Source organism: Felis catus, chromosome X (genome assembly GCF_018350175.1).
Source record: "Felis catus isolate Fca126 chromosome X, F.catus_Fca126_mat1.0, whole genome shotgun sequence".
Lineage (NCBI taxonomy): Eukaryota > Metazoa > Chordata > Mammalia > Carnivora > Felidae > Felis > Felis catus.
Genome location: NC_058386.1, coordinates 55373367 through 55392536, shown reverse-complemented (window position 1 = coordinate 55392536; position 19170 = coordinate 55373367). Strand labels below are relative to the sequence as shown.

At 36.4% G+C, this 19170-nt stretch overlaps 1 protein-coding gene across 6 annotated transcripts in view; it reads left to right on the top strand.

The window, feature by feature from the left end:
• The window catches only part of OPHN1 (oligophrenin 1), a 594929-nt gene that overhangs the window by 225518 nt on the left and 350241 nt on the right, over nt 1-19170 (top strand). The gene's annotated exons all lie outside the window — the stretch shown is intronic.

Below are 19170 nucleotides of genomic sequence, written 5' to 3'. Positions count from 1 at the left end.
TAATTCTGTAATTACAACAATTGTGTGAGTTTCTGGTAGTATCTCATTTTACAAATGAGGCAACTGAGGTTTGGGCATGATAAAGAACTTGATCAAAGTTATATAGTTAGTGACAGTAACCAGGATTTAGACTTTAGGGTTTTTTAGCTTCAAATCCCACATTCTTTCCATTAAGCCATACTATGTAGATCTTTGCTGTCCAATATTATAGCTATAGCTATATAAATAAATTAAAATTAACAACTCAGTTTCTCAGTCATGCTAGTCACATTTCAAGTAGTCAGTACCCACATGTGGCTAGTAGCTACTATATTGGATTGCACAGATATAGAACATTCCATCATTGTAGAAATTTCTGCTGGAAGCACCTTGCCAGATAATCTGAGATTATTTCCAGCTTGACTACTCATGGATCTGATTCCCCAGTGTTTCATAAAGGGATATGAAAAATTGTCAAATTTATTCTTTTTCAGCTAGGTGTAGACCTATTTTCTGAACTCCAATATGTATGCCATGTAACCTAAATAGTCTTCCAGAACTAAATGTAGCATCTTGACCAAGCATGTAGTCCTAAAAAGGACTAAGAACACACCATCTGGTTATTATCTAGAATATTGTGACAAGCAGTTTGGATTGAAGATATGGAAGTAGGAAAACAGAGGAGACTAAGTGGCTGTGATACCATAGCTGGATATCATCAGTCAGATTGACATGGGCATTATTTGAGTGACTGACATCAAGGCTAAATGAGTTATCTGGATAGCCCAGTAATTCTGGATTCCACTCAGTTTACCTGGAATCTCATTAACATAAATACTTAATTGGGAAAGTATATAATTGAAGGAGAGAAGAACCTTTAAAATCACAAGTGTGGTATGGAAGTAATTAACCACTAAGTGATGTGACAGTTGTTACATAACAATGAATAAAGAGTATGAAGAAGCATAGACAATGTGAGAATCTTCACAGTTAGTCTACTTTCACTCCTGAATGATATTAGGAAAAAGCACAGTAAAAATATGCTGCATTTGTTGACCCCATATCATCTGAGGGAAACAAATTTCTAATATATATTTCCTATGTCCCAGGCCTGTGCTGAGGATTTTACATATGCTGTCTTCCTTAATTATTACAGCAAATCTATGAGGTGGGAATGTATAATATTCATTATCCCAATGAAGAAACAGAGACTCAGAAAGCTTAAATTCCTATATTCCTATCAGTCTTTTTCTCCTACTTCTTTACTGGTAGGGTCAACTTGCACACCTAAAAGGAAAGTGACCAACTCTCAGTATGAGTGTTGTTTTTCAGTCTGTCTAGAATTATCCTAGTAGTAAAATTTGGGGTAATAGAGCACTGAACTAAAGACTAGAAAATACAGCTTTCAGTCTACCTCTGTGTGTTTTCCAATTATTGCCTCTCAGTTCCAGCACTTCTTAATACCTGTTCTATGAAATTGGACAGAATTCCTTTAAGCATCACTCCTTTATACATGCTGTTAAGCTTTCTCAGTAGAGGGTGCTGGAGGGATATTGCAGGGAGAAGGGACTCTCCTGAAGTTTTCAGCTGCTGCAAGTGGGCGTCAGTAGAGAGGGAGTGAGCTATCTGGTGGGGCTCTGAACCATTCACACATCCAAAACACATAGTCCCTCAGTGACCTTGAAGCCTCTCTACCTGGCCTGGTGATAACTTTCCTGCTGGTCTCTCAGTTTAGGTCTCTCCCTGAAAGCTTCCCCACTCATGTTGTCCCCTAGCTTCCCTCTGTAGGGTCCCCACCTCTCCCACCAGCTGACTGAAGGTCCATAACAGAGTTGCTGCCTCCATGATTTCTCTGCCAGCTCCCACACAGCCTATTTGAATTCTAGGAGGTTCCTCCTGAGGCAGGCTGGTCCTGCAATGCTTATCTGCAACCTAGAAGGTTCCCATTCTCTCTATAGTACTGCCTGCGCTCTGGAGAGTTGCCTCCTGCTTACCTAGTAAGTGTGGACCACCAGGCCAAACCAATTTAAACTAATTTCTCTGCTTAAATTATACCTTTTCCAATGAGTTTGGAACCCCAGATTTCCCCTTCCTTGTGTGTCTTCTCTCAGCCTCAGGGTACTGTAAAGAGTTTCCTTATATATTATAGTTACTTTCTTTTTAGTTTAACAAGTTTGTAGTTTAATAATTCTATGTAGTGGTTTTTGTCTTTTGTCTGGGCCCAGACTGATACACCCAGCACTTCTGCTAGTTGGCTCTGTGACTTAATTGGTAGTGGTATGTGCTTTGCCAGGCATTACAAAGAGGGGTGTGTGTTCTCATTTGAACCTCAGAACCTTGTAAAGTAGAAGTTACTATCCATTTTTTACAGATGAAGATACTAAGGCTCAGTGAGGTGTAGTGTCTAAAGCCATTCAGCCAGGAAGTGGCAGAGCTTGGGTTTGAGTTCAGTTTTCTTGATTGTATGTCTGGGGCTCATTTCACTTTATGAGAGATCTCACTTCTCTCTGGACCTCAGTTTTGTCATATGTACAAAAAATGATGGGCAAATAATTCCTAATCTAATATTCTGTGTGAAATTCTAAGGGTGATTAAATGTGCATCTATACAGTAGTAGAAATTGACTAGTCAGAATTTAGTGTGCTATAAATGTAAAATATGTGCTAGATTTTGAAGGTAGTGTGAAAATTTTAAATATCACTAATATTTTATATTGATCACATGTTGAAGTGGTACTCTTTTGGATATAGTGTGTTAAATATATTATTGAGATAAATTTCACCTGTTTCTTTTTCCTTTTTTTTTTAATTTTTTCAATATATGAAGTTTATTGTCAAATTGGTTTCCATACAACACCCAGTGCTCATCCCAAAAGGTGCCCTCCTCAATACCATCACCCACCCTTCCCTCCCTTCCACCCCCCATCAACCCTCAGTTTGTTCTCAGTTTTTAAGAGTCTCTTATGCTTTGGCTCTCTCCCACTCTAACCTCTTTTTTTTTCCTTCCCCTCCCCCATGGGTTTCTGTTATGGATCCTGAGAATCTTTTTCCTTTTCTTAATATGCTTATAGAAAGTTAAAAATTATAAATGTGGCTTGCATTACATTTCTATTTGGTAGCACTGAACAAGAGAAAGTAATTACAGTTGAATTATTTATTTTATAACTGGAAGTTTGTACCTCTTGTTCCCCTTTATCCATTTTACCTATGCCCCAACCCCACCCCCCTCTGGCAACCACCAGTTTGGTCTCTGTATTTAAGATTTCGTGTTTTGGTTTGTTTGTTCATTTGTTTTATTTTTTAGATTGCACATGTAAGTGAAATAATATGGTATTTGTCTTTCTCTGTCAGACTTATTTCACTTAGCATAATAACCCTCCAGGTCCATCTGTGTTGTTACAGATGGCAAGATCTTTCTTTTTTAATGCTGATAATATATATCACATCTTATTTACCCATTCATCTGTCAATGAATGGTTGGTTGCTTCCATATTTTGGTTATTGTAAATAATGTTGCTATAAAATAGAGGTGCATATCTTCTTGAAATACTGTTTTTCCCCCCTTTGGGTAAACACCGAGCAGTGGGATTCCTGGATCATATCGCATTTCTATTTTTGATTTTTTGAGGAACCTCCATACTGTTTTCTACAGTGGCTGTACCAACTTGCTTTCTCACCAACAGTGCAACAGCATTTGCTTTTTCTTTCTCTGCATCCTCGCCAGCACCTATTGTTTCTTGTGTTGTTGATTTTAGCCATTCTTACAGGTGGGAAGTGATATCTCATTGTGGTTTTGATTTGTATTTCCCTGATGATGAGTGATGTTGAGCATCTTTTCATGTGACTATTGACCATCTAGATGTCTTATTTGGAAAAATGTCTCTTCACTGTCCATTTTTAAATTGGATTATTTAATTGTTGGTACTAACTTTTACAAGTTCTGTATATATTTTGGATATTAACCCCTTATCAGATATGTCATTTACAAATATCTTCTCTTGTTCAGTGACAGTTTTGTTGACAGTTTCCTTTATTATGCAAAATTTGTTTATTTTAATCAAGTCCCAATAGTTTAATATTTCTTTTGTTTCCCTTTCCCAAGGTGACATATCTAGAAAAATGTTGCTATGGCCGATGTCAAAGAGGTTACTGCCTATGATTTCTTCTAGGAGGTTTTTGGTTTCAGGTCTTACATTTAGGTCCAAGTAATTGCTTTTGATAGAAAGGTCCTGACATTTCGTGGATTCTCTGGATTCAGAATTAACAGAAAGGCAGCATTTGAAGAAAATTCATATACACATAGATACATAATTAATTAAATTAGTTAACACACACACACACACACACACACACACACACACACACATATAAAGTTATTCAAATAGCACCTGGCAAATAATATATGTTAGTGTTTTGTTATCATCATCATTGTCATTGTTATTGGCAGCAAAACTGGGAGAATAGAACACTCTGCATGAAATTGTCCAATTGGAGATGGTCTTACTCTGATTAAAATAATCACAAGAAGTGGCACCTGGGTGGCTTGGTTGATTAAGCGGCAGACTTTGGCTCAAGTCATGATCTTGCGGTTCATGGGTTCAAGCCCTGCGTCCGGGCTCTGTGCTGACAGCTTGGAGCCTGCTTCGAATTCTGTGTCTCCCTCTCTCTCTGCCCCTTCCCTGCTCGCACTCTGTCTCTCTACATCTCTCAAAAGGGAATAAACATTTAAAAAGAATTTTTAAAAATCACAAGAAGAGACGTTAGTGAGTGAGGCAGGAAGAGAAGGATAGGGTCAATGAATGTTTCCCAAGTGACTACTGGTATATGGAGAAGTTTCATTTCACTAGATCTGTGTCTCTGGCTCTGCAGGATGTGGGAGATGTCTTCTTATCATAGAAAGTAAAACAAACAAACAAACAGGGGGTAAATAAAAGAGAGTGCTGGGAACTGAGAGGGGACATATTCGGAATAAACTCATCTTGTTCAAAGAGGATTAGCCTCTTCAAATGATGCTGATGATACTACCTCTTGAAATAATAAATGTCTTGTGTGAAATCTGTGGAAAGGTGAATGGTCATGCATGGAGGGGAATGATGTGTGATAATCAAATGGTACTCTTCTCTTGTGGTTCCTGTGATAGATTTTGAGCTATTGGTCTGGGTTGGTTTTCCTGGGTAATGCAAGTTACTCTGTTTGCAGAGTCCATTTGCAGGCCAATGAACTCTGTTGTAAGTTCAGCTTGGCTAACCAAGACCTAGTGGAAAGGCTCTTTCAATAATCAGAATCTCAAAAGGCCATTTTGTAACAGAGTCATTTCACAAAGACAACAGATTCTCTATCTGATTAGCCACTCTGATGTGATGCCTTGGATACTATCTTTTGTTATACAATAGATTCTAAATGTCTCAGATGGTTGGCTTCCCAAGCATGGAATCATGGGTCAGATGATTTCCCAGGTATCGTCTCCATCAGAGGATTTTTTTCCCTAGGAGAAACTGTCTTGGTAGGGCTCCTAACTCCCTACTTAAGCCAGAACAGTTTCTCTTGCACTTATAATAGGATTCTATTGGCTAAAAAGTTTGAACACCAACTCTTTATGCTAAAACTCTATTGGTCTCCCTTTTCCAATTAAATAGGATATGTCTTTTAATCTCTGTATGGCAGTTAGGACATATGCAATTAGATGAAAATTTGTTTTCTTCAAATTTTAGTGTGTAATCTGCAATGTAATCAGACTAATCCCATTTTACAACCCTTAAGTTTTGACAAAAATAGCTTTTATTTTTTCTACTGTAAAATTGAACTTATATACAATTGAAAAAATAATGCAATCAAATCTATTTAAAAACTTAATAGTCTTCATTCTTCCCCTACTCCTCAGAAGACATTCATTTTTAACCATTTATATTCCACCATTTGGTGGTTACTTTCATATTTTTAAAAAAAATATGCTTGTATTGCTATTGCATTATTTATCTACTTGGGAAATTATTTAATTTGTCTTGCTATAAACAGAGGGGATCATGGCTCATACCTCTTTCTTCCCCTCCCCTCCTGTTGTTGGGTGGACTGGGGAGACCCCCAGATCCTGAGGCCTCCACCTAGCCTGTCTCTGGGAATGGTTGTCGCCAGAGGCTCTTATTCTCATCACCAGAAAGAATTCAAGGATGGACCAGACACAGTGGTTGAGCAGTGCTGGTGGAAAAGTTTAGTAAAATGAGAGTACACTCTTAAGATCTGAGAGCAGGCAAGCTCAAGTGAACGCTGTGCTCCAGGTTTGGGTCTTTATCTTTTATAGATAGTTATTAACTAAGGGATGGAATATTTATTATTTGTGGAGGGGATTTCTTTGGGAGCAGGGTTTCATGCCTTTTCTCCCTCACTTGGTGAGGGTCTCAGGCCTTCTTTGCCTTGGGCCTGTGTAGTTTTGATATGGCTTCTTGTGGCTTTGTTTTTGGAGTGCTGTCAGGACAGGTCTCTAACTTTCCTGATAATGGAGCATGATATGCCCTTTGCTGGCCTCCAGGCATCCTGTTAAAGCCTAACTGCCTATTCTAACACTTACAATTTTTAATAACTATAACATACTTTTACCTTCTGTTGTTCACCGCTGTTTAAATAATATACTTAACCCATATTTCTTACTCCATCACCTTTTGACTGACTTTTGTAAGATGAAAGTATTAACACTTCTGTCTTGCTTTACTAAAAGCCTCGACTCCTGTCAGACACACCTTTACTTTTCACTGGTAGGTTGATAACAGTACTATTCTAGTCTGGAACCTTAATTTAATCTTGATTTTGGTTATTATTAGGCTCATTTTATAGTGGCAAATGCAAGTGAAATTTCCAGAATTTTAACACAAGTTTCTTGGCTCTGAGTCCATGAATTTTCACATTTCTTATATTGGATTAATATAAGTATTAATTTCTGGTGGATGGGATAGATCAAGGATGACCCCTTCTTTGCCCTTTTCTCTTAATTTCTTGTCTACTAGGCTTAGAGTTTTTTGGCCACCCTACTCTAGACTCCTGTTTAGTTAACTCCTTCTATTCCTCTTACCTCTTAAAAGTAACTGTACATGCAAATTTTGTGAGTCATTTTCCATGTGTATATTTTAGCTATCACTTGATTAACAGAAGCCTTCCCACCACTATTCCCCTTCTAACCACCATGCAACAACCCCCCCAACATCCTGCACCAAGGTCAAGGAAGGACAAACAAAACTCAGTCCAGTTCTGTTCATAATGGGTCTTTCATGTAGCAGTGTAGAATGCTGGACTGTCCATTGGAGATGGCAGAATAAAGACTTAGTCATCTCCCGTAGACCCATGACAGAGAAAGTATTTGTACCCTTTGATTTATATTTTTTGGACTTGTCAGAATTGTCCACAGTATTATGTTTTCAGTTCTTTTTCAAGGATTCCCTTGCCAAAGAACTGTCGCTGAATTGAGACTTTGTGTATTCTCTGGAAATAATAGGGCCAAATTGCCTAAGACATCTGAATCTGCATTTAACTCACTTTTTGGAGAGTTAGAGCTTCTGTGGAAGCTATGATATTAGTATTTTCTCAACCAACAGATGTCAGGCAAGAGACATTGACAGTAATGTATGAAGTTGCCAGTCTTATTGCTGTTTCTTCTCCATGAACAGAGATCATAGGAAGAACTTTAGGAAAAGATCCTGTTCTGGAAGCAGATGAGGTTGAAAAAATTAAGAGGATGGAACAAAATGCAACCTAATAGGATAGGTGAAACCAAGGGTATATCAGTCTGCCCTGCATTCCAAATATGAGAGTATACCCTGGGACAGAAAGGAAGGGAACAGGAGCAAAGAACTTTCAACAGCTACAAAGAGTTTGAATTATCACATCCACTCATCCCTTTTTGAATCTCAATGGCCCCATAATGTATTAACCAGAAGAGTGAAATACTCAAGGTGCTCAAGAGCTAAGCTGTGTGACAGTAATCCATAAGTGATTTCCAAGCCAATATTAAATATTTTACATGATTTATAATAATTACCAGATACTAGGTAATTGCTGTATATTAACTCAGTTAAGCATTATTATCTACATCCCACAGATGAGGAATTCAAGACCCATAATGGCCAAATAACTTGTCCAAGGACACAAAGTTATTAACAGAAGTAAGCTTCAACCAGATTTTCGTAATTCCAGAAATTGTACTCTTTCCATTTTATGCACTCCGAACCCAGATTTTGTGGGGTTGTTATGAAAAAAATTAAAAAGATAGATTAATAATGCCTATTGACAATTTAATGGGTAAACAAATTCACAATAAATTCACAGTACTTTTACAGCAATGAGAATGAATGAACTAGACCTGTTGTATACAACAACATGAATGAATCTGACAAATATAAGGTCAAGGGGGGGAGAAGCTTGTCACAAAAGATTACCTGCTGTGTGTACATATTTTTATAAAATTCAAAAACAAGCAAAAATAAGTGATGGTGTTAGAAGCCAGTATACTGGTTACCCCACAATGAGGTATTAGTGACAAAGTCAGGCACAAGTGTCACTTTAAGGGAGTTGGTAATATTTTGGCTTTTTATATGAGTGCTGATTGCACATGCATGTTCAGTTTGTGAATATTGAAACTTGTGCAGAGTATTTTTCAGGTTACATGTTACAATTTTTTATTAAGTTTTTTAATTTAAACTCCAGTATAGTTAACAATAGTGTTAAATTAGTTTTAGTTGTATAATATAGTGATTCAACAATTTCATACATTACCCAGTGCTTATCACAACAAGTGCACTCCTTAATCCCCATCACCTATTTGACCAATCCCCCACTCACCTCCCCTCTGGCAATCATCATTTTGTTCTCTATAGTTAAGAGTCTCTTTCTTGCTTTCTCTCTCTTTCCCTCTCTTTTTTGATGTGTGTATTTGTTTTTTTCCTAAATTCCACATTTGAGTGAAATTATATGGTATTTGTCTTTCTCCGACTGACTTATTTCACTTAGCATTATACTTTCCAGCTCAATCATGTTGTTGCAAATGGCAAGATTTCATTACTTTTTATGGCTGAATAATATTCCTCTGTGTGTGTGTGTGTGTGTGTGTGTGTGTGTGTGTGTACACACCACATCTTCTTCTTTATCCATTCATCAATTGATGGACACTTGGGCTCTTTCCATAATTTGGCTATTATAGATAATGCTATAAACATTGGGGTGTATGTATCCCTTTGAATTAGCATTTTTGTATTCTTTGGGTAAATACCCAGTAGTGCAATACCTGGGTCATAGGTCGTTCTATTTTTCACTTTTTGAAGAATCTCCATACTGTTTTCCAGAGTGGCTGCATCAGTTTGCATTCCCACTAACAGTGCTGGAGTGTTCCTTTTTCTCCACATACTTGCCAACACCTGTTGTTTCTTGTGTTGTTGATTTTAGACATTTTTCCAGGTGTGAGGTGATATCTAATTATAGTTTTGACTTGTATTTCCCTGATGATCAGTGATGTTGAGCATCTTTTCATGTGTCGCTAGCCATCTGTATGTCTTCTTTTGAAAATGTCTATACATGCCTTCTGCCCATTTTATAATGGGATTATTTATTTTTGGTGTTGAGTTTTATAAGTTCTTTATACATTTTGGATGCTAACCCTATATCAGATATGCCATTTTCAAATATCTTCTCCCATTTTATAGATTGCCCTTCCGTTTTGTTGATTGTTTCCTTTGCTGGGCAGAAGCTTTTTATTTTGATGAATTCCCAATAGTTTATTTTTGCTTTTGTTTCCCTTGCCTCAGGATACATAACTAGGAAAATATTGATATGTCCAATATCACAGAAATTACTGCCTGTGGTCTCTTCTTTGATTTATTTTATTTTATTTTTTAAAAATATTCATTTATTTATTTTGAGAGAGAGAGAGAGAGAGAGAGAGAGAGAGAGAGAGAGAGAGAGCAAGAGAATGGGGGAGGGGCAGAGAGAGAGAGGGGGAGAGAGAGAGAGAGAGAGAGAGAGAGAGAGAGAGAGAGAGAGAGAGAGACCCAAACAGGCTCTGCACTGTCAGCACAGAACCTATCCTGGGGCTTGAACTCACAAATGTTGACATCATGACCTGAGCAGAAACCAAGATTCGGACACTTAATTGACTGAGCCACCCAGGCTCCCCTCTCTTCTATGATTTTTATGGTTTTAGGTCTCAAATTTAGGTCTTTAATGCATTTTGAATTTATTTTTTTATATGGTGAAAGAAAGTGGTCCAGTTTCTTTCATTCCTTTACATGTTGCTGTCCAGTATTCCCACCTCCATTTGTTGAAGAGATTATCTTTTTCCCATTGGATATTCATTCCTCTTTTGTCAAAGATAAATTAACCATATATTTGTGGGTATATTTCTGGGTTTTCTATTCTGTTTCACTTAACTATGAGTCTATTTTTATGCCAGTACCATACTGTTTTGATTGCTACAGCTGTGTAATATAAATTAAAGTCTGGAATTGTAATACCTCCAGTTTTGTTTTTCTTTTTCAAGATTGCTTTGGGTATTCAGGGTCTTTTGTGGCTCCATAGAAATTTTGGGTTTTCTCTAGTTCTGTGAAAAATGCTATTGGTATTTTGATAGGGATTACATTATATCTGTAGATTGTTTTTGGTAGTATAGATATTTTAACAATATTTATTCTTTCAACCCATGAGTATGGAATGTCTTTCCATTTCTTTGTGTTGTCTTCACTTTCTTTCATCAGTGTTTTAGAGTTTGTAGAGTCTTTTGTGAAGTTTATTTCTACATATTTTATTGATATTGTTGAATTATAAATGGCATAGTTTTCTTAATTTTACTTTCTGTTGCTTTATTTTTAGTGTATAGGAATGCAACAGATTTCTGTACATTGATTTTGTATCCTGCGACTTTACTGAATTCATTTATCAGTTCTAGTAGTTTTTTTGGTGGTGTCTTCAGGGTTTTCTATACATAGTATCATATCTGCAAATTGTGAAAGTTTTACTTCTTTCTTATCAATTTGAATGCCTTTTATTTCTTTTTCTTGTCTAATTGATGTGGCTAGGACTTCCAGTATTATGTTGAATAAAAGTGGTGAGAGTGAATATCTTGTCTTGTTCTCGACCTTAGAGGAAAAGCTTTTACATTTTCCCAGTTGAGTATGATGTTTGCTGTGGGTTTTCCCTATAAGGCCTTTATTATGTTGAGATATGTTCTCTATAGACCTGCTTTGCTGAGGTGTGGTTTTTTGTTTTTTTGTTTTTGTTTTTTTTGTCATTAATGGATGTTGTACTTTGTCAAATGATTTTTCTGTATCTATTGAAATGATCTATTTTTCATCCTTTGTCTTAATGATGTGATGTATCACGTTGATTGATTTGCAAATATTGAACCACCCTTGCATCTCAGGATTAAATTACATTGATTGTGGTGTATGATTTTAAAAATGTTTTGTGGGATTCTTTATGTTAGTGTTTTGTTTGGGATTTTTGCATGCATATTCAACTGAAATACTGGATTTCAGTTTTCTTTCTTTTTGTGGTGACTTTGGTTTTGGTGTCAATGTAAAGCTGGCCTCATAAATAAACTTGGGAGTTTTCCTTCGTCTTCTATTTTGTGGAAATGTCTGAGAATAATAGGTATTAACTCTTCCTTAAATATTTTCAAGAATTGACCTATGAAGCCATCTGGTCCTTGATTTTTGTTTGGTGAGAGTTTTTATTGATTAGGTTACATTGATGGTAATCAGTCTGTTCACATTTTCTATTTCTCTCTGCTTCAGTTTTTGTAGAATTTATTCATTTTTTCTAGGTTGCTCAGTTCTTTGGCTTATAATTTTTCATAATATTCTCTTAGAATTGTTTTATTTATCTGGTGTTGGTTATTTCTATTCTTTAATTTGTGATTTTGTTTGTGTTTCTCTCTCTCTCTCTTTCCTTTCATGAGTCTGGGTGGGGGTTTATCAATTTCATTGATCTTTTCAAAGCACTGGTTCTTGCTTTAATTCATTTATTCTATTTTTTTTTAGTTTCTATATCATTTATTTCTGTTCTTATCTTCATTATTTCCTTCATTCTCTGGTTTGGAGTTTTGTTTTGTTTTTTTCTTTTTGTAGCTCCTTTAGGTGTAATTTCACTTTTATTTGGGATTTTTCTTCCGAGATAAGCCAGTATTGCTATAAATTTCCCTGTTAACTGAGATTGCTCACATTGCGCTGGAGACAAAGGACTATTACGGCATACATGACTATGGAGGAAATCTGTTGGGACAGGCAGAAATTCTTAAATGCAATGCCTTTTTTAAAATATTTTTTTAACGTTTATTTTTAAGACAGAGAGACAGAGCATGAACGGGGGAAGGTCAGAGAGAGAGGAAGACACAGAATCCAAAACAGGCTCCAGGCTCTGAGCCGTCAGCACAGAGCCTGACGCGGGGCTCAAACCCATGGACCGCAAGATCATGACCTGAGCCAAAGTGGGACATGTAACAGACTGAGCCACCCAGGTGCCCCTAGGACAGGCAGAAATTCTTGGAGCAAGTTTTTAAAGTGAACTCCTCAGATTTGGTAAACATGTGAATCAGTGTGGTTACCTATAGTCTGAAGGATATTCACAATGACCAGGACTATTTGCACTCCTTAGGAAATGGTCAAATAGCTCAAATGCAAAACGGTGCTCGGACTGGGTAAGTAGATGTCAAAAGAAGGGCTGGGATCCAGGATGCCAATGCCAAGCAGTAAAAGGTGTCTGCTCAGTACCTGTGTGGGATCAAGATGGCCAAATTGCAGAGAAACTATGAGCTAAAGAAGGCTGTTATATGACATAGAGGTCAACACTTGTCTAGCACAGGCTGATCTGGCCTATCAGCTTCAGACCCTCATCTTCCAAAGAAGTCATCAAGAAGACTATGCTAGGGAACATGACCAATCCAAAAGGAAAGACTTAAAGATCCTGAATCAGATTTTTCACCAGATGGCCTGCCTAGATCACCCTCAAGTGAAGCTTAAAGTCAACAAGACTCATCCACACACCCGGTTTCCTTTCATTGTTTTAGACCTTCTTCCCTGTGAGCAGACAGCCAAGGATTACCTGATATATGAGGGAATCCTGCAACATGGAAGGCTGAGACTAAAAAACACAGCAAAATGATTTGAAGGGTACATACTATGCAGGAAGAAGAAAGTTTAAAAACTTTAATATCTTCAGTGAGATAAGGGAATTCACATCCAGAAAACCAGGACATAGAACAGAAAACAAGCAAAGAGCTCTTAGAAATTAATAAGATGGCAGAAATGAGGAAAAAATTCACATTGAAGGAAATTCAAATGTATTAATCTAATTCTAATAAATTATTCTAATTTTAAAAAAATTATTAATCCTATCAAATCTACAGTTTTATTAATCTAATAAATCCACAGAACAAATAAAATGGGAGGAAAATCACCAACAGAAAAAATTCAAAAATGTTTACCTGTTCTGAAAGTTATCACTTTCTAGATTGAAATGGCCCACCAAATGCACAATACAATGAATTAAAAACAACTGCAGTGTGAAATTTTACAACATGGAGAACAAGGGAAGGATCTAAAAGATTTCAGAGAGAAAACAGATCTCAAACAAAGGGTTAGACATCAAAATGACTTTACATTTCAATAAGCTATGAGACCATGGAACAATGCCTTCAAAATTCTGATGGAAATGAATTCTAACATAGTAACCTGTTTTCAACCTAATTGTCATTCAAATAGAAAGGTAGAGTCTGGGAGATTGTAGCTAAGATGGCTTTAGAGTAGGGGGACTCTAGTTTCCTGTCTTCTCTTGAGCACAGCTAGATAACTATCAAATCATTCTAAGCATCCCAGAGATAAACCAAAAGACTGACAACACACTCCACAATGCAAGGGAGACAAGAAGCCACATGAAAGAAGGCAGAAAGTGCAGAGGCTTGGTTTGGGGAAGAAAAGAATCATGGGTGCTGCAGAGGGGAGGGAGCCCTGGTTGCAGAGAAAGGTAAGAGCTAGAGAGGGAGAGGGAGACGGGGAGGGAGAGGAGAGGGAGAGGGAGAGGACACAGGGGTATGTACAAGGAGAACAATTCCACAAAGCCACTGGCTGGAGTTTTAAAGGTCTGCAGGTTTGGCTGGGATAGAGCCCTAAGGGCTCTGCCAAGCTGGTAGACCTTTAAAACTCCAGTCTTTAAGCCCTGCTGATTGCAAGAACTCATGAAAATCAGCCCCTCTCTTTTTCCCAGTCAATGACTTTGGGGAATTGTTCTTGTGCATTCCCCTGTGTTCATTCTCTCTCTCTCTCTCTCTCTCTCTCTCTCTCTCTCTCTCTCTCTCTCTCGATTCCATTTTCTCTCTGTGTGTGTGTGTGTGTGTGTGTGTGTGTGTGTGTGTGTGTGTGCCACATCTTTATCAGTCAGTGGACACTTGGCTTTTTCAATAATTTGATTATTATAGATAATGCTCTTAAAATTATCTGGGTGTATGTATCCATTTGATTTAGTATTTTTGTATTATTTGGGTAAATACCTAGTAGGGCAATTGCTGAGTAGGGTAGTTTTATTTTTCACTTTTTGATGAATCCATACTGTTTTCCAGAGTGGCTGCACCAGTTTGCATTCCCACCAACAGTGCAGGTTTCCCCTTATTCCACATCCTCACAAACACCTGTTATTTCTTGTGTTGTGGAATTTAGCCATTCTGCCAGGTGTGAGGTGATATGTCATTGTAGTTTTGATTTGTATTTCCCTGATGATTAGTGATGTTGAGCATCTTTTCATGTGTCATTAGCCATCTGTATGTCTTCCTTTGAAAATGTTTATTCATGTCTTCTGCCCATTTTATAATTGGATTATTCATTTTTGTAGTTTTGACTTTTATAAGTTCTATATATATTTTGGATACTAACCCTTTATCAGATATACCATTTTCTTTCTTTTGTTTTCAGATATACCATTTTCAAATATCTTCTCCCATTTCATAGACTGCCCTTCAATTTTGTTCATTGTTTCCTTTGCTGTGCAGCAACTTTTTATTTTGATGAATTCCCAATTGTTTATTTTTGCTTTTGTTTCCCTTGCCTCAGGAGACATATTTAATGACAAGTTGCTATGACCCATGTCAAAGAGTTTACAGCCTGTGTTCTCCTCTAGGATTTTTTATGGTTTCAGGTCTCTGAATTTTGAATTTATTTTTGAGTTTTGAATTCAATTTTGAATTTATTTTTATGTTTGTTGTAAGAAAGTTTTTCAGTTTCATTATTTTGCATGCTGCTCTTTAGTTTTTCTAACACCATTTATTGAAGAGACTGTCTTTTTCCCATTAGATATTATTTTCTACTTCATCAAATATTAACTGACCATAGAGTTGTGGGTTCATTTCTGAGTTTTCTATTCCATTCTATTGGTCTATGTGTCTCTTTTTGTGCCAGTATCATACTGTTTTGATTACCACAGCTTTGTAATATAAAGTAAAGTGAGAAATCGTGATGCTTCCCGCTTTGCCTTTCTTTTTCAAGGTTGCTTCAGCTGTTTAGGGTCTTTTGTGGTCCCACACAAATTTTGGGGTTGTTGGTTTCAACTCTGAGAAAAATGCTGGTGATATTTTGTTAGGAATTGCATTAGAGGTGTAGAATAGGTAGCATAAACATTTTAACAATATTTATTTCTCCAGTCCATGAGCATGGAATGTTTTTCCATTTCTTTTTGTCATCTTTAATTTCTTTCATCAGTGTTTTATAGTTTTCACAGTACAGCTCTTTCACCTCTTTGGTGACATTTATTTTTAGGTATTTTATTGTTTTTGGTGCAATTGTAAATGGTGTTGATTCCTTAATTTCTCTTTCTGCTGTTTCATTATTGGTGTATACAAATAGCAACAAATTTCTGCTGTTGATTTTGTATCCTGTGACTTTACTGAATTCATCTATCAGTTCTAGCAGGTTTTAGATGGATTTTTTTTGAGTTTTCTATATAGAATATCATGCCATCTGCAAATAATGACATTTTTACATCTTCCTTGCTGATATAGAAGACTTTTTCTTTTTTGTTGCCTGATTTTCATGGCTAGGGCTTTTAGTATTATATTAAATAACAGTGGTGAGAATGGAAATTCCTATCTTATTCCTGACCAAAGAGGAAAAGCCGTTGTTGTTCCCCATTGAGGGTGATATTAGCTGTGGGTTTTTTCATTTATGGCCTTTATTATGTTGAGCTATGATCTCTCTAACCCTACTTTGTTGAAGGTTTTTATGATGAATGGATGTTGTACTTTCTCAAATTCTTTTTATGTATCTATTGAAATGATGACATGGCTCTTATCTCTTCTTTTAGTAATGTAATGTAATGTATCACATTGATTCATTTGCAAATATTATATGACCCTTGAACCCCAGGAAGAAATTTCGCTTAATCATAGTGAATGGTTCATTTAATTTATTGTTGGATTTGGTTTTGGTGTATTCAGAATTTTTGCATCTATGATCATCAGAGATATTGGCATGTAGTTCTCTTTTTTAGTGGAGTTTTTATCTGGTTTTGTTATCAGGGTAATGCTGGCTTCAAAGACTGAATTTGTGAATTTTCCTTCCTTTTTTATTGTTTCAAAATGTTTGAGAGTAACAGGTATTAATTCTTTTCTTAATGTTTGGTAGAATTCACCTGTGAAGCCATCTGGCCTGGGACTTTTGTTAGTTTTTTGATTACTGATTTAATTTCATTGCTGATTATTGGTCCACTCAAGTTTTCTGTTTCTTCCTGTTTTAGTTTTGGTGCTTTATATATTTCTAGGAATTTAACCTTTCCTTCCTGCTTGACCAATTTGTTGCATGTAATTTTTCATTATATTCTCTTTTTTTTTTAAGTTTATTTATTTTGAGAGAAGGGGAGGGGCAGAGAGAGAGGTAGAGAGAGAGAATCACAAGCAGGCTCCATGCTGACAGCACAGGGCTCAATCTCATGAACTGTGAGATCATTACCTGAGCTGAAATCAAGAGTGGGATGCTTAACCAACTGAGCCACCCAGGTGCCCCTCATTATATTCTTTTACAATTGTTTGCATATTTTTGATGTTTATTTATTTTTGAGAGAGACAGAGACAGAGAGATAGAGCACGAGTGGGAGAGGGGCAGAAAGAGAGAGGGAGACACAGAATTCAAACCAGGTTCCAGGGTCTGAGGTATCAGCACACAGCCTGACATGGGTCCCAAACCTAAGAGCAGTGAGATCATGACCTGAGCTGGTTGGTGGCTCAACCAACTGAGCCACCCAGGCACCCCTAATTGTTTATATTTTTAAATGTTTGTTTATTTATTTTGAGAGAGAGAGAGAGAGAGAGAGAGCGAGAGAGAGAGCAGGGAAGGTGCAGAGAGAAGAGGAGAGGAAGAATCCCAAACAGGCTCCACACTGAGAGCATGGGATTCTATCTCAAAAACTATGAGATCATGACCTGAGTGGAAATCAAGAGTCAGAAGCCTAACCTACTGAGCCACCCAGGCACCCCACAATTGTTTGCATTTTTATGGTGTTGGTCCTTATTTCTCTTCTCTCCTTTGTGGTTGTGTTCATTTGAGTCCTTTTTTTCTTTTTCTTCTTTTTTTTTTTAATGAAACTGGTTAGTTTATAAATTCTGTTGCTCTTTCATGGAACCAGCTCTTGATTTCATTGATTTCTTCTACTGCTTTTTTAGTTTCTATACCATTTATTCCTGCCCTAACCTTTATTATTTCCCTCTTTGTGCTGGTTTTAGGTTCTTTCTTTTCTTTTTCTAGCTCTAGGTTGTTTGAGATTTTTCTTGCTTCTTTAGGTAGGCCTGTGTTGCTGTAAACTTCCCTCTTAGAACTGTATTCTACGGGATTTGGACTGTTGTGTTTTCATCTCTGTTTCCATATAAATTTTAATTGCAAAGGTTTTGTACATTGTGTTTTCATCTCCATTTGTTTCCATGTAATTTTTTATTTCTTCCTTTGTTTCTTCTTGGCCCATTCATTGTTTATTTGGCCTGCATATATTTGTGCTTTTTCCATATTTTCTCTTATGGTTACTCACAAATTTTATACCATTGTAGTCATAAAGGATGCATGGTATGACTTTTATTTTTCTTTTTGCATTTCTTGATGTCTGTTTTGTGGCCTAATATGTGATCTGTGCTGGAGAGTGTTCCATGTGTACTTTGAGCAAAATGTATACTGTGCTGTTTTAGGATAGAATGTTCTGAATATATTTGTTAGATCTTTCTGTTCTGGTGTATTATTCAATGCCACTCTTGTTGATTTTCTGTTTCGATGACCTATCAATATGTGTGGGGTTTTAAAGTTCTATACTGTTTTTGTATTACTATTGATTATTTCTTTACCTGGTATTAACAGTTTTATGTTATTTGGGCACTTTCTGTTGGGTACATAAATATTTATAATTGTTATGTCTTCTTGTTGGTTTGTCCCCTTATTATATAGTCTGTGTCTCTAGTTATAGACTTTGTTGTATTTTGTGTAATATAAATATTGCTACTCCAGCTTTCTTTTATCAACCATTTGCATGACAAATATTTTTCTGCCCTCTCATTTTTAATCTGCAGATGTCTTTAAGTTTGAAATGAGTCTTTTGTAGGCTGCCGGTCTTGTTTTTTTTTTTTTTTTTTTTTTTTTATCTACTGTGTTACCCTATGTCTTTTTATTGGAGAGTTTAGTCCATTTACAGTCAAAGTAATCATTGATAAATATGTATTTATTGTTATTCTGTTGTTTGTTATGTGGTTGTTTTTGTAGTTTTTCTCTGATCCTTTCATATCTTTTTTTCTTTCATGGTTTGCTGGTTTTATTTTGTTATAACCTTGTATTCCTTTCTCTTTATTATTTCCATATCTATAAGTGGTTTTTGATTTGAAGTTTCCATTAGGTTTGTATATAACATCTGCATATAGCAGTCTATATTAAGTTGATGGTCGTATAAATTCAATACCTTCTTTATTTCTATTCCCCCCACCCTGCCATGTTTTATATGTATGTTTGTCATAGTTTGAGTCCTTTTATTTTGTTAATGCTGTGACTAATTTTCTGAAGATATACTTATTTTTATTGCCACCATGATTCCTTCTCTTCATAGTCTCAATTATAATCTTTCCTCTGAAAAGTCCCTTCATCATTTCTTGTAAGCCTTGTTTAGTGGTAATGGTCTCCTTTAGTTTTTGTCTGTGAAAGTCTTAACT